The sequence below is a fragment of the Chlorocebus sabaeus genome, chromosome 20 (assembly GCF_047675955.1).
Source record: "Chlorocebus sabaeus isolate Y175 chromosome 20, mChlSab1.0.hap1, whole genome shotgun sequence".
In the NCBI taxonomy this organism is placed as follows: Eukaryota; Metazoa; Chordata; class Mammalia; order Primates; family Cercopithecidae; genus Chlorocebus; species Chlorocebus sabaeus.
In genome coordinates this window covers 46,238,305-46,253,246 of record NC_132923.1, presented here as the reverse complement: position 1 = coordinate 46,253,246, position 14,942 = coordinate 46,238,305, and the positions used below count along the sequence as shown (strand labels likewise).

The 14,942-nt window shown below is 35.0% G+C and overlaps 1 pseudogene; it reads right to left on the bottom strand.

Moving 5' to 3' along the window:
- Positions 1-1,323: 1,323 nt before the first annotated feature.
- LOC119626533 (U4 spliceosomal RNA) lies at positions 1,324-1,453 on the bottom strand (annotated as a pseudogene).
- Positions 1,454-14,942: the final 13,489 nt, after the last annotated feature.

Here is a 14,942-nt window from a genome sequence, read left to right as displayed (position 1 = left end):
CTGATGGACATTTGGGTTGATTCCAAGTCTTTGCTATTGTGAATAGTGCTGCAATAAACATATATGTGCATGTGTCTTTATAGCAGCATGATTTATAATCCTTTGGGTATATACCCAGTAATGGGATGGCTGGGTCATATGGTACTTCTAGTTCTAGATCCTTGAGGAATCGCCATACTGTTTTCCATAATGGTTGAACTAGTTTACAGTCCCACCAACAGTGTAAAAGTGTTCCTATTTCTCCAGCACCTGTTGTTTCCTGACTTTTTAGTGATCGCCATTCTAACTGGTGTGAGATGGTATCTCATTGTGGTTTTGATTTGCATTTCTCTGATAGCCAGTGATGATGAGGATTTTTTCATGTGTCTGTTGGCTGTATGCATGTCTTATTTTGAGAAATGTCTGTTCATATCCTTTGCCCACTTTTTGATGGGGTTGTTTGTTTTTTTCTTGTAAATTTGTTTGAGTTCTTTGTAGGTTCTGGATATTAGCCCTTTGTCAGATGGGTAGATTGCAAAAATTTTCTCCCATTCTGTAGGTTGCCTGTTCACTCTGATGGTAGTTTCTTTTGCTGTGCAGAAGCTCTTTAGTTTAATTAGATCCCATTTGTCAATTTTGGCTTTTGTTGCCATTGCTTTTGGTGTTTTAGACATGAAGTCCTTGCCCATGCCTATGTCCTGAGTGGTATTACCTAGGTTTTGTTCTAGGGTTTTTATGGTATTAGGTCTAACATTTAAGTCTCTAATCCATCTTGAATTAATTTTCATATAAGGAGTAAGGAAAGGATCCAGTTTCAGCTTTCTACTTATGGCTAGCCAATTTTCCCAGCACCATTTATTAAATAGGGAATCCTTTCCTCATTTCTTGTTTTTCTCAGGTTTGTCAAAGATCAGATGGCTGTAGATGTGTGGTATTATTTCTGAGGACTCTGTTCTGTTCCATTGGTCTATATCTCTGTTTTGGTACCAGTATCATGCTGTTTTGGTTACTGTAGCCTTGTAGTATAGTTTGAAGTCAGGTAGCGTGATGCCTCCAGCTTTGTTCTTTTGAATTAGGATTGTCTTGGCAATGTGGGCTCTTTTTTGGTTCCATATGAACTTTAAAGCATTTTTTTCCAATTCTGTGAAGAAACTCATTGGTAGCTTGATGGGGATGGCATTGAATCTATAAATTACCTTGGGCAGTATGGCCATTCTCACGATACTGATTCTTCCTATCTATGAGCATGGTATGTTCTTCCATTTGTTTGTGTCCTCTTTTATTTCACTGAGCAGTGGTTTGTAGTTCTCCTTGAAGAGGTCCTTTACATCCCTTGTAAGTTGGATTCCTAAGTATTTTATTCTCTTTGAAGCAATTGTGAATGGAAGTTCATTCATGAGGAAAAGTTTTCAATTAGCAATAATCGCGCCTCGGATAAACCTCATTGGCTACGATACTGCCACTGCACAAAGCTTAGAAAATCTTAAAAAATGTATCTCTTCTGTATCATTTATCAGGAAACTATTGAAGAATTAGCTCATTCAAAATGCAGGAGTAAAAGGGTGAAAATACAAGATTTAGAGTATAAAGAATCCAATACAGGAGTGCAGGCCTGGAGAACAATCATTCTAGATTAGAGCAGGAGGATAAGAGACTCTGGGGGAAGGGGTGATGGATATGTGTTACATTTTGATCATGAGGAAAATAATATTCAGAGGCGTTCTATATTTGCTTTGGAGGAAGAATCAGTGATGAAGTGAATAATGCAACGTTTAAAGTGACACCATTATAAACTGCAAAAAAATGAAAAGTTTGAATAAGAAAGGAAACATAATCATGTTCTTGTTTTGGCTCAATAGTGAAAATTCTTACATAATCATAATGTAAGTTACTCGGAGGCTTACTTCTCCCATTTATAAAATGGGTAAATGAATAATAATAACAGTCACTCTGATAATGGAATTAATGGAATTAATGAATATAAGTCACTCTGATAATGGAATTAATGAATATAAGCACTTAATTAATGAATATAAGCACAGGAATATAAGATATTCCTGGCATATAGTAAATACTCAATAAATACCAGCTGTATTGTTAGCTATGTGTGAAGAAAATACTGAAAATGTATTTAACCAAAAGCTATGATACAATTATATTGAGAACAGCGAGTTCTTTTTTCTTAGATAATAATAAGTCAATAACCATATAAGCATATTTTTTAGAAACCAGGGGGTAAATACTATATAAAACAGCTAAAATAATTGAAAGTAGGTATCATTGGAAGTAGCAGCAGGGGAAAACTAGGTACTAAGGTTTTTTTAATAATCTTTTTAAGAATATTTGACTTTCTAAAACCACTTGCAGTTTTTTAATTAAAAATGACAATATTTTTAAAACAACAGAGACAAACCAGGAAAACACTAAAACAGAAGTATGTGTGGCCATATTTGACAATATCAAATTGAAATTCAAAATGGATCAGAAAGGATAACCAAGTACCATGAATATGAAACTATCATGAACCATTATGCACATAAGTATGTAATAAAACTATTAAAAGTGAAAAGGTAATTTGACAAATTCTCAATTATAGAGTGAAGTTTTAACAGACCACATATTAGTTCATTCTTACACTACTAATGAAGACATACCACAGACTGGGTAATAATAAAGGAAAGAGGTTTAATTGACTCACAGTACTTACGGCTCAGGAGGCCTAAAGAAACTTACAATCATGGTGAAAGGGGAAGCAAACAGTCCTTCTTCACGGGGCAGCAGGATGAAGAAGTACCAAGCAAAAAGGGGGAAAAGCCCCTTATAAAATCATCAGATCTCATGAGAACTCACTCACTATCACGAGAACAACATGAGGGTAACTGCCCCCATGATAAAATTATCTCGCACTGGTCCCTTCCACAACACGTGAGGATTGTGGGAACTATATAATTCAAGATGAGATTTGGGTGGGGATATAGCCAAACCATATCAGACCACTCTCCAAAACTGACAGATAAAATGGAACAAAAATAAATATCAAAAATAAGAAGTTTGAATAATACCTTTTCATTTTTTAAAGTGTAATTTAATAGTTTTGCCTCAGAGAAGTTTGTACCTAAAAAGAATACATTCTTTTCAAAAACCAATGAAGCATTTACAAAAATTGATCATTTATTAAGGTCTCAATGAAATTTTTATAAAATTTAAAACATAAAAGCCAAAATCTCTAACATGTAATCCAAAATTAGAAAATTAATAAGTGGAGAGAGAAAATGGCTATCAGATTGGCAATGTTAAGCCCTTTTTAAAATAACTTTTGAGTTAACAATAAGCAAAAAGAGACATTATATCTCAATAAAGAAAAGAGAAAGAATGCATCTGAAAGAATAAAAAGGTAAATCCAAGAAAACACTGAAAAGAAAGAAAAAGAAAGGAGAAATTTGTGCTGCCAGATATTCAAATTGAACAATAACTGTACAATGAATAAAAGAGAGTGGTACTAACTAGAAACTCTACCAATACATCCAAGCCTACATAAAGGTGACACTTCAGTGTGGAAAGGATTAATTATTCAATAAATAGTGCTTGGATCATTGGTTAACTATTTAGGAGAAATAAAGAGTAGACCCTTACATTATATTATTTGCCAAAATAAGTAATTTTCACTTAGATTAAAATTTTAAATGTTAAAAGAAAACCATGTAAGTTTTAAATATATATAATCTAAGGGTGACTGGGACAGTCTTTCTGGCATAAAACCAAAGACAGCAATAGAAAGGAAAATATTGAAAGATTTGACAGTAGAGTGTCAAAATCATAATAAATAGAATTAAAATCAAACTACACACTGGAAAACTATATGCAGCAGAAAAATAGTTAATAACGCTAGTATTCTAAAAGTTTATATACTTTAGGACAAAAATAACCAATATCCTTCCAAAAACTGATCAAAAGACCTAAAAAATAATTCACCAATGAAGAAATTTTTCCTCAATAAACATTAAAAGTATATAAACTTATTAGGAATTTAAAACATGCATAGTTAAAAAAATACCAATGATATGCCATTTTTTGTTTGGGAAAATGGCACTCACACATTACTGTTATGAGTTAAAATTGGTACAACCTTTATAAATAGTGTTTTGGCAGTAGATATCAAAAGTCTTAAAAATATGTAAGTCTTTTAATCAATATATTACACCCTAGGAAATTGTCATAGAAAAATAATAATGTGAAAAATAATTGACTGTAAGATATTTATTACAACGCTGTTAGGAAAAAATTAACAATCTAAATATGCACCAATGGTAAATTAGTGAAATAGATGATGATGCAAATGGATTACAATGTGGCTACTCACAATAACAGCACTGAAATGTATTAGTTCACATATAAACATATGTATTGGTAAAGAAAACAAAAAGATTATGTAAGAATTTATACTCTCATTCACAATTTATACCTGTTCTGTTCTCATATGTATGCTAAATGTCTAGTACATAATAGCTCACAATAACGGTTAAGTACACAAACTGTAAAAAATAATTGCATATATTATATACCTAATCACATAGAAATAATTACAAATGTTAATTATAAAATTAAGAACCTAACTATAAATTTAAATGTTATATGTAAGATAAATTTTACTCATATAGGAAGATAAGTATGCTATTTTGTTAAATAAAAAGACAAAACACAAATTATAAATATGGTGAATATGCCTAGAAAACCAGATTCGAAGAAAAGTTTGATTTCTTTGGGTAATAGAATTATCATGAATTTTATTTTTCTTCTTTCTATCTTTTTGTATTTTCCAATTTTTTGGCAATGAACTATTTGTAATGGGAAAAAAATATTTTAAACAAGTTGTGTATTTTGGAATACTATGCATTTATTTTAAATTATATTTTAGAAGAATATCATTAATGTGAGAAAATGGCCACAGTATATTATTAAATAAAAACAATCATTTGGAATATTACATTCAATATGGTTCTGATTACGTGTGGACATACACACACAAAGGCAAGAAAACTACAAGGTTATATTAAAACCTTTTAATTTTTTTTCCAGATATTAACATTGTTTTCATTTCCTCCTTAGCAATTTTCTGTATTTTCCAAATTTTCTGCCAAAACAAATATATCTTTTGCAATCAAAAGAAAGGGACACAGGAAGGGGGAGGAAGAGACATTTTTATTTTTAAAAATGGAAAATATATGAATGGGTTGAAGGTCAAGCCATCAATCCTTAACAGATTTTTCTCAGCTTTGTGGGAATTCATTCTCAATGATAAACTTATTTTTCCTTCAAGTACATATTTTCTACAACTGTTCATGCTTATGCCTCTGAACACTATTAAAATATTAATGTATTCTTCTCATGTTGTTCTCTCATGTTGCCCACTCTCTATCTGAGCAATAAATCTATACTTTTCCAACCTCTAAAAGAGCAGGGAAACTTGCCCAAGGTGACACACTGCTTGTTGGTGGAGTCAGGACAGGACTAGAACACAATAGTCCTGGCTCCCAGGCCAGGATTATCCTCTTAGGAAACAAGTTTCCAAAATCTATTAAGCAATGTTTTAATGTTTGTTCTTTACATCCTTCAAGTCAGCAACAAGGAAAGTTTTGACCACTTCTATTATGGGCCCAATTCCAAACAGCCTCCAAGGGCTCCTGCCCTGTGAAGAGAGGAACACGATCATACAGTAAACATCAGTGTGGCCCACAATAGTGGGTACCTAAGGAATGTTTAATAACTACTTTTTACTGAATTGTTATCCTGTTTCATTGATGGAGGCAAAGCCTGCAGATGAATTCAAAACCAGGAAAATCTAGCTTCGGCTGTCACTCACAGTGTCCCTCCCTATCCATATCTGACATCCCCTAGAATCCTGGAAAGCTTCCCAGCACCATGAGGCTGATACACTTAGGCAGAAACACCAACCATTCACACTTACACAAGACATATATACACTTCACACACATAGCATTCTGCCAAGGTCCCTCCTCGCAAAAACAAAAACAAAAACAAAACAGATTTTAAGAATCTGTCAGATCCATAAATGGTATGTCATCTAATAACCCCCAATAAGTTCTAAAGCACATCAGATCAGCCTTTCAAATGGTAAATTTCCATGAACTATTAATGAAACGGCATCGCTCTTTTTTTATAAATTTTCTTAACTCCTGCATTTGAAATCCAATTCAACTTAGAACTCTTTAAACATCAAACCCAACTTCTCATTCACAGTAAACATGACGTCCAGAAAGCATCATTAGCCCAAGTTAGTAAAGAAATGTTTGCTGCTGTTTCTTCCCATCATAATAAGAAATGCTGCCCAATAGGGAATGATTAAAAAGTCCATATGCCACATGAATCTCATGAATATACCTTTTCCGTTGCTCTAAGTATCAATCCTATAAAGAAAACTAATACTGTGACTTAATGTTCTTTTCACTTTGCCAAAAACTTCTCCCAACCACTACACACATTTTAAAAGGCAGTAAAATCTAATTAACTTCTTTGCAAACCAGTGTAGTGTTTACATCTCAGTGTATGCATACAGGCCATTTTAATCTCCGTCCAAAAGAAGGAAGAACACAAGGCCTGGGTGTCTTTCTTGCTGTGACTTCTACTACCATATTCACAATCATGTTACAAAAAGAAAATTAGCAATACCCTAAAATAAAGAATTCCACTGCAAGCTTTTTAATCCATCATTAATTTCCTCTTTACTCATAAAACAGAATTTCACATTTTGGAGTGTAAGAGTGCTGAGCTAAATATCCTTTTATGTTTAAGAAAGCAGATTAACTTTTGAGGAAATCATCGTTTCTTGTTATAGAGACAAAATAGTGATCAAGGAAAAAATATACTAATTGATGGCTTTCTAAATAAAGCATGATCGTTGAGTAGTACTAAATTGGTTGTCTTGTGTGTCAAATTAATCTCTTCATTATGGGGAACCAGGCTGGCTATTTTGTGCTTCAATCCATCTTTAAGAGCAGCATTTTGATTAATCAAGTTAATGATGACAGTTTTTAGCTAGTAACAAATGATACATTTATTCAAGCCCTTTTTCAGATGATCCAAGCTATTGTGAGCAAAAGAAAAAGAAATCAAGGCCGGGCGCGGTGGCTCAAGCCTGTAATCCCAGCACTTTGGGAGGCCGAGACGGGTGGATCACGAGGTCAGGAGATCGAGACCATCCTGGCTAATATGGTGAAACCCCATCTCTACTAAAAAATACAAAAAACTAGCCGGGCGAGGTGGCGGGCGCCTGTAGTCCCAGCTACTCCGGAGGCTGAGGCAGGAGAATGGCGTAAACCCGGGAGTCAGAGCTTGCAGTGAGCTGAGATCCGGCCACTACACTCCAACCTGGGCAACAGAGCGAGACTCTGTCTCAAAAAAAAAAAAAAAAAAAAAAAAAAAGAAATCGAAATTTGGAAGATTAGATTAGTATGCCTAGTGTAAACTCTACACTTACTCTAGCAAATGAGATCAGAAGTAAGCATTAGTTAATGAGTAAATCTCCCAAGGAATCTCCACCATAAAAAAAAATCATTATCCAACAGAGCATGCAAACTGTTACAGATATTTTATGTTAAAGAACACATTAAAAGCTACAGATTTGGGCTAACTTAAAGTTTACAGTTTTCAAAACCAAAATGACCAAATACTTAATTTCAACTCAGCCACCCATAAAGTGACATTACTAAAATCAGAACTGTTTTTAGAACACTCCTCTTGAAAATAACTGTCAATATAGAATGAAAAGGCAGCTCATTTGCCCCCCTTCATTTAAGGTAAGTAGGTAACAAATTTGGATAGTCCAATCTATCAATTTATAGCAAATGTTCTAAATACAGAGGTTGGCAAACAACAGCCCAGCCCATAGGCCAAATCTAGTCTGCCAACTGTCTTTATAAATAGTTTTATTGGAAGTAGTCACCATAGTTCATTTATGTATTGTCTATAGCTGTTTGCACACTACAATAGTAGTCAAGTTGAGTTCTTGCAACAGAAACTACATGGCCCACAACACCTGAAATATTTACTACTGGCCCTTTACAGAAACTCTGCTAGCCGCTGCTCTAATATATTGTTTTTCAAATTTTTCACAGTAGAAGTCTTTCAAGAAAAATCCTACAAGAAAGCCTAGAAAATAAGACATTTGAAAGCAATATTTTATTAGTATACATTACTTTTGTAAAGTAAATTGTATAACAATTACCTAATATGAAGTCAGTCAGTTTTGTTGAACATAGAAAAGGCAGGTTGCAGTCGTAACAGTAACTTTGTTTTCTGTTTGAGGTTATTTTGTTTTTGTTTTCTGTTTTTTTTTTTCTTTGTATTTTGTTTTGGTTGCAGAGAATTGATTCACACAGATAAGTGGTTGCAAATAGTAACAGTTTTTTAAAGTTCCCTTGCAAACTCAGGATACTCTGCAATTAAAAGATAATAGAAGTTTTATTCCAAGAAACTGCACAACTTAACCCCGCAGCCCAAGTTAACACATTGCTCATCTCCAAGGTTTTAAAATTCAGTACCTAGCACATTTGTTATTTTTGCTTTGTATTGCCATTTTAAAAACAGATTAAGTTTAAAGGAATTTTTAGCTTGCTGTGAGTGTTATATATAAAGTACATAAAACTGTTTGCCAAGTTTTCTCTTCCCACTTCTAGAAAAATCTTTCCCCAAATTTCAAACATGTGATTTCAGTAAAGCTTTCATATTTCCTGATGATACCACCTTTCCAGTCACAATAATTGACTCAAGCCAATCTAATCATAGCCCCATCTCAGGATTCTTTTCCTAGGCATCAGAAAGACGATATTTCACTTCCTCTTTGATGTTGAAATGGGGACATATGAGGCCTGAAGTTTGCCAGAGGTGACACTTTTCAGTCTTGTAAAAGAAACACATATAAAAGAAATATACTGAATAGACAAAGAAAACAGAGGTAGATGGGAAGACAGTCTTAGTGGCACTGAAATCAATGCTTCCAGTTGTCCTTGAGACCTAGCTGTATCACATCCTCTCTATGTTTTAATTACAGAAGCCAAGAAATTCCCACATTTCTTGTCTGTGGTGGTTTGAATAAGGTTTGAATTGAGTATCCTGACAAATACACACAAGCATAACTATTTTAATAGCAAATGTATGGGTAGAAGTCTGTAAGAATATATATGATAGTGGATACTTGTCATTATTTCTGGCTACTCACTATATGAACCTCTTTCCTAAATCTGGACAGTCCTCCTCCCCCTTATAAGTCTCAGTGGGAAGTAGAATCAAGTCACACTATATACGGTGAAATAATAATAGCTAACATTTTATATATGCATCAGGAAGCATTCTAAGCAATTTACCTAGATTAACTTATTCAATTTTCCCTCCAACCCCATGAAGTAATTGCAACTATATTTCTATTTTACAAATGAGGAAACTGAGACAGAGAGATCAAGCAACCTGCGCAGAGCTACAACCAGTAAATAGAAGAACACAGTTGTAGCCCAAGAAATTTGGTTCCAGAGGCACTATTCTAAAACTCCTCTTCATTTTGTCTCTGAAAATCCCAGATCATTCTTTCCAAGTCCTTGCTGCATCCAGGCTACACCAATCCAAGTACCCATCCCAGAGTTGCAGGGACCAGGAAGATCTGTATATTTGACAGTGGTGGCAGGTGCAGAAGGATCACATTCCCGGGAAGCAATGAATCCAGTGCCAGGTCAACGTTCAATTTCTACAGCTCAGCACTATCAGTGGCAAGCCTCAGCACCTATCACACAGTGCCCATGACAGTGATATCCTCAGCATTATGCTGGGTATTGCCTCTCACTTGCCTCCTGGCTGCACAGTCCTCAACTTGGTTCTGAAAGCTACCCAATATCTTCTTAATATACTCTTTTCCTATTTAAATCAGCCAGCATCTTCTATTAGTTGTAATTAAGAACCTTGACTTATGAAATGTATTGCTAACAGTGGTTACTCCAGAGAAGTGGATTTGGGGAATGGTAAAATTTTTTGTTACTTTTTACATTTCTATATAGAAGGACAATGTCTGGACAGAGATGGGTTCTAGAGCAATATGGAGAGTGACTTTGAAGAGGGCAAGACTACACACAAGAGGACCTGTGAAAAGTCAGTTGAAATAGGTCGCAACTGAGGTTCACTTTCTAGCTTTCTAGGCTTTAAATAGGGTTGTGGTAAGATAAATGGAAAGAAAGAAAGAGAGTTGAGAGCATTTTGAGAGAGCATTTGGCAGAACTTGGTGCCTAAATTGACATGGGAGAGGATGTAAAGAAGGCTGTCAAGGCTGAATTCCACGTTTCTTATTTCCGTGACTGAACAATGGTGATGCCACCATCTAAAATAGAATAAAGAAGTGGGAGAAAGTTTATAAAAGAAGATAATGAATGCCAGTTGCTCTTGCTGAGTTCTGAGAACCTACGAGATATCCAAATAGAGGTAGCCAACAAGCAGTTGACATTCATGGATTCCAGAGGGTCTATAGACCTAGAAATATAGACTATAGCTCATCTTTATAGATATAGCATATCAGCATTAGGTGATGATAACTGAAATCATAAAAATGAAGATCATCCATGAAGTGTGAAAAGAGCAGAGATAAGGAAATAAATGGATTTCAGGGAAACATGTTAAGGACAAGCAAAGAAAAATTTAAAAGGTCTTATATAAGAAACAAAGAAACAGCAGTCAAAGAGGCTGACAGAGATCAATTAATGTGGAATATCCAGAATCCAAAGGTGTACAGGACCTCAAAAAAAAAAAAAAAAAAGAAAGAAAGAAAGAAACTGATTGACTGTATCAAATTCAACAGAAAGATCTCATAAGAAAAGGACTGAGAAATGTCTGTGGATTTCGTAATTAGAATGTACCCACAAAGTTCATAATGAAGGCAGTTCTAGGAGTGCCGGTCTGGAAAGTGTCTCATTTACAAAACATATTTAAAGATCTAGAACTTAAATGCAAGTAGCAATATAATGGCATTGAGAAAAAAGTCAGTACAGCGGAAGTTCTGATTTGATTGTCCATATTACAAGTAATTAGGTTCTGATTCTGGATGAGGAAGGCAATTCTTTACATCTTTTCTGTAGGCTCAGAACCCATGGAATATGTTTCCTCACACAGCTGAAGGAATTATAAATAATCTACTCTCGAATATACACACACGCACTCTCCTGTTTTTATTACATTTTAAATAAGACTTTAAAATGCTAACTTATCAGAAATACACTAGAGGAAAAAGAAACAGCATGGATGTAACCCTCTACTAATGAGGCACTAATGCATAATTATTATAATACACGTACTTCTCTCCACAGACGAATATTTATAAACACTGAAATCGTCTAGTTTGCAGTGAAGTCTTATGTACAGATTATTTTTCTCTTGTGGTTTGTCCTTTTTTCTTATTGTGGTAATGTTTAATGAATTTCACAGGCTCTGCTCATTCTCTGAAAATACTGAATGAACTTGTATACATAATAGGTGCTGCCTTCAATGAGTATGTAGAGATGAGATATTAAACACACCATCATCAGTACCAGCAGTCAGTTGCCTTCATTGTAAATACTCAGAGTTCAGCTAAAACACAATATGGTAAAACAAAGCTGGTCGAATTAAGTAATTTCAACAGATGGTACCTAGGGAGGGGATCAAGGGAAGCATATAGTAAATTCAGATTAAAGACTGATAAGGTTTGAGGGAATCCATTAAATAGCACCCTTTTCTCAGCCTGAGCTCTGAGCCAACTGAGAGCTAAACAAGAGACGGAGATCAAAGTATCAGCAGTGTTACCAACAAAGACCACTCTAGGTTGAAGGACATGGTTTAAGTATGCACCAACAATCACTGGAAGTAAGTGAATTCACTCAGCCCCATCAAGTGCTGAAACGCAGTCCTTTCTGGACATCAAAGTGATCAAGCTTTGGAGAAAAATATTCTCCAAAGACCACATTTCACATCATGTAAATATTACTATTTGTTCATTTAATTTCTCTCTATTTTTTTTTTTTTTTGAGACAGAGTCTCTCTATCGCCCAGGCTGGAGTGCAGTGGCACCATCTTGGTTCACTGCAACCTCCACCTCCTGAGTTCAAGTGGCTCTTCTGCCTCAGGCTCCTAAATAGCTGGGACTACAGGCACCCACCACCATGCCCAGATAATTTTTCTTTTTTTTTTCATTTTTTGTTTTTGTTTTTTTAGCAGAGATGAGGTTTCACCGTGTTGGTCATGCTGGTCTCAAACTCCTCACCTCAAGTGATTTATCCACCTCAGCCTCCCAAAGTGCTGGGATTACAGGCGTGAGTGACCATGGCTGGCCTAGTTCATTTAATTTCTACTAATAGAAAACATACGTGGAAAAGCAGATTAGAATGTATGCTTCCTGTAAGTAGTTGAACGCACACACACACACACACAGTGGGAGAAAGTGGCTAGGCTTTTCGTGCCCAATTCCTCTTCCAAATGCACTAGTGAGATAATTCACTGTACCTCTGTGGGTTGGAGAAAGGAGTGGAGCAAGAGAAAAATTCCCCCCATGAAAACTAGGGGATTGAGCAGGAAATGACTCCCATTTCCCATTCCCCTAATAAATACACATGATTATGAATTGATTGCAGTAAACTTTGCTTTTTATCAACTGCAGGGTGGGTATAAACATGTTGCTATATACTTCATTTCTCTTTGGTCCTATCTGCCAACATTATGATTATATCTATAGATAAGCATTGAAGACATATATACAGACTTATTGGTAGGAACAGGGCTTTAGCCTGGATCATAATTTCATAAATAAAGATCTAGCTTCTGACTATGGAAAGTTAACATTGAGAAAAAGCATTACCCAAATTACATTCTGCATTGTGTAAACACCACCATCCATTCATTCAACAAGCCTTTATTGAGAATCTACAATATTCCAAACAGTAGGTTAAGCCATGAAGATATAAATATGAACAATTTAAATAAAATTCCTGACTTCTAAGAAAGAAATCCTCCTAAAAAAATTCACTTCATCAAATAATGCTACCAAAATATTAAAAGCTCAGTATCCAAATATATAAGAGAATGTAGCAAATGACAACAGTAGCTTCTCAAAACCAAGAGGGACAAGTTGGACTACAAAATAAGGGGTGTTGAGGTATCTGGACGTCCATCTGGAAAAAAGCAAACATTTAATCACACCCTACACTTTCAGTCAGATTAAATTCCAAATGGATCAAAGGTCAGAAAATATACAAAAGTAAAATCCCACAATTTCTAGAAGAAAGCACGGGAAAATATTTTAGATTCTTAGAATGAGGAAAGTCTTTTTACTTGTGACTCAAAATATAAAAGCTGTGTTCTCACCTGGAGATTTGACTAGGGAAGGATCCGCTTCCAAATTCCCTCCTGTGACTGGCAGAATTCCTGGCAGTTAGCCTCAACACCAGCAACCAAGAGAACAAGCCTCTGCTACTTCCGGTCTCTGACCTCTAGACCCTTTTTCATAGAGCCCACCTGGTTAGGTCAGACCCACCCAGGATAATCTCCCTTTTGATTAACTTTAAGTCAGCTGGTTAGGAACTTTTATTACAACGACAAAAATCCCCTCACGTCTGCCATATTCTCCTAATTAGAAGTCACAGATTCTGCCCTCATTGGAGGAGAGGGGTTTACACAAGAGCATTACTCAATGGGGATCAGGGTGTGTCTGCCATATCTCCCTAATATATAAAGATTTCCACTCAATACTAATCATTAGACAAATGCAAATCAAAACCACAATAAAATACCAGCTCACACCAGTCAGAATGGCTATTATTAAAAAGTTAAAAAATAACAGATGCTGGTGAGGTTATGGAGAGAAGGGGATGCTTATACACTGCTAGTGGGAATGTAAATTAGTTCAGCCATTGTGGAAAGCAGTGTGGTGATTCCTCAAAGAGCTTAAAACAGAATTACCATTTAACCCAGCAATCCCATTATTGGGTATAAACCCAAAGAAGTATAAATCATTCTACCATAAAGACACAGGCATGTCTATGTTTCTTGGAGCACTATTCACAATAGGAAAGACGTGGAATCAAGCTAAATGCCCATTAATGATAGACTGGATAAAGAAAATGTGCTACATATACACCATGGAATACTACACAGCCATAAAAAAGAATGAGATCATGTCTTTCGCACCAACATGGATGGAGCTGGAGGTCATCATCCTAAGCAAACTAATGTAGGAACAGAAACCCAAATCCCACATTTCTCACTTGTAAGTGGGAACTAAACAACAACACATGGACATAACAAAGGGAACAACACACACTGGGGCCGACTGGAATGTAGAGGGTGGGAAAAGGGAGGGGATCAAAAAGCTACCTACTGGATATTATACCTATCACTTGGAAATGAAATAATATGTACACTGAACCTCCATGATATGCCATTTACTTATGTAACAAACCTGCACATGTACTCTTGAACCTAAAATTAATTTTTTTTAAAAAAGAGAAAATTACAAATGTAATTTTAAAAACATTTAATTTTAAATGATTTTTTTAAGTTCCAAGAAATCTATGAAAAGAAAATCCAGTGGAAAAACTGGAAAAAAATGAATAGTTAATTCCAGAAAAAAATATACAAGTAGCTCTTAAATATATGACAAGATGTTCTATCTCATTTATACAAACAAAAAAATGCCTTTTTAAAGAATACCTATCATATTGGCAAAAATCTAGAACTGTTCATGTATTCTCTATGGGGTAACAGGTACTCTCAAACATTACAAGCAGTGGTTTAAATGTGTCTAGTCGTTATAAAGAACAATTGGTAAATGGCAATATCTATAAATACATATACCCCGACCTTGAAATTCCAAACCAGAAAATTTACCTTAAAGATCTATCAGTATGTATGTGAAATTATATTGATTTCAGCAATATTTCTAA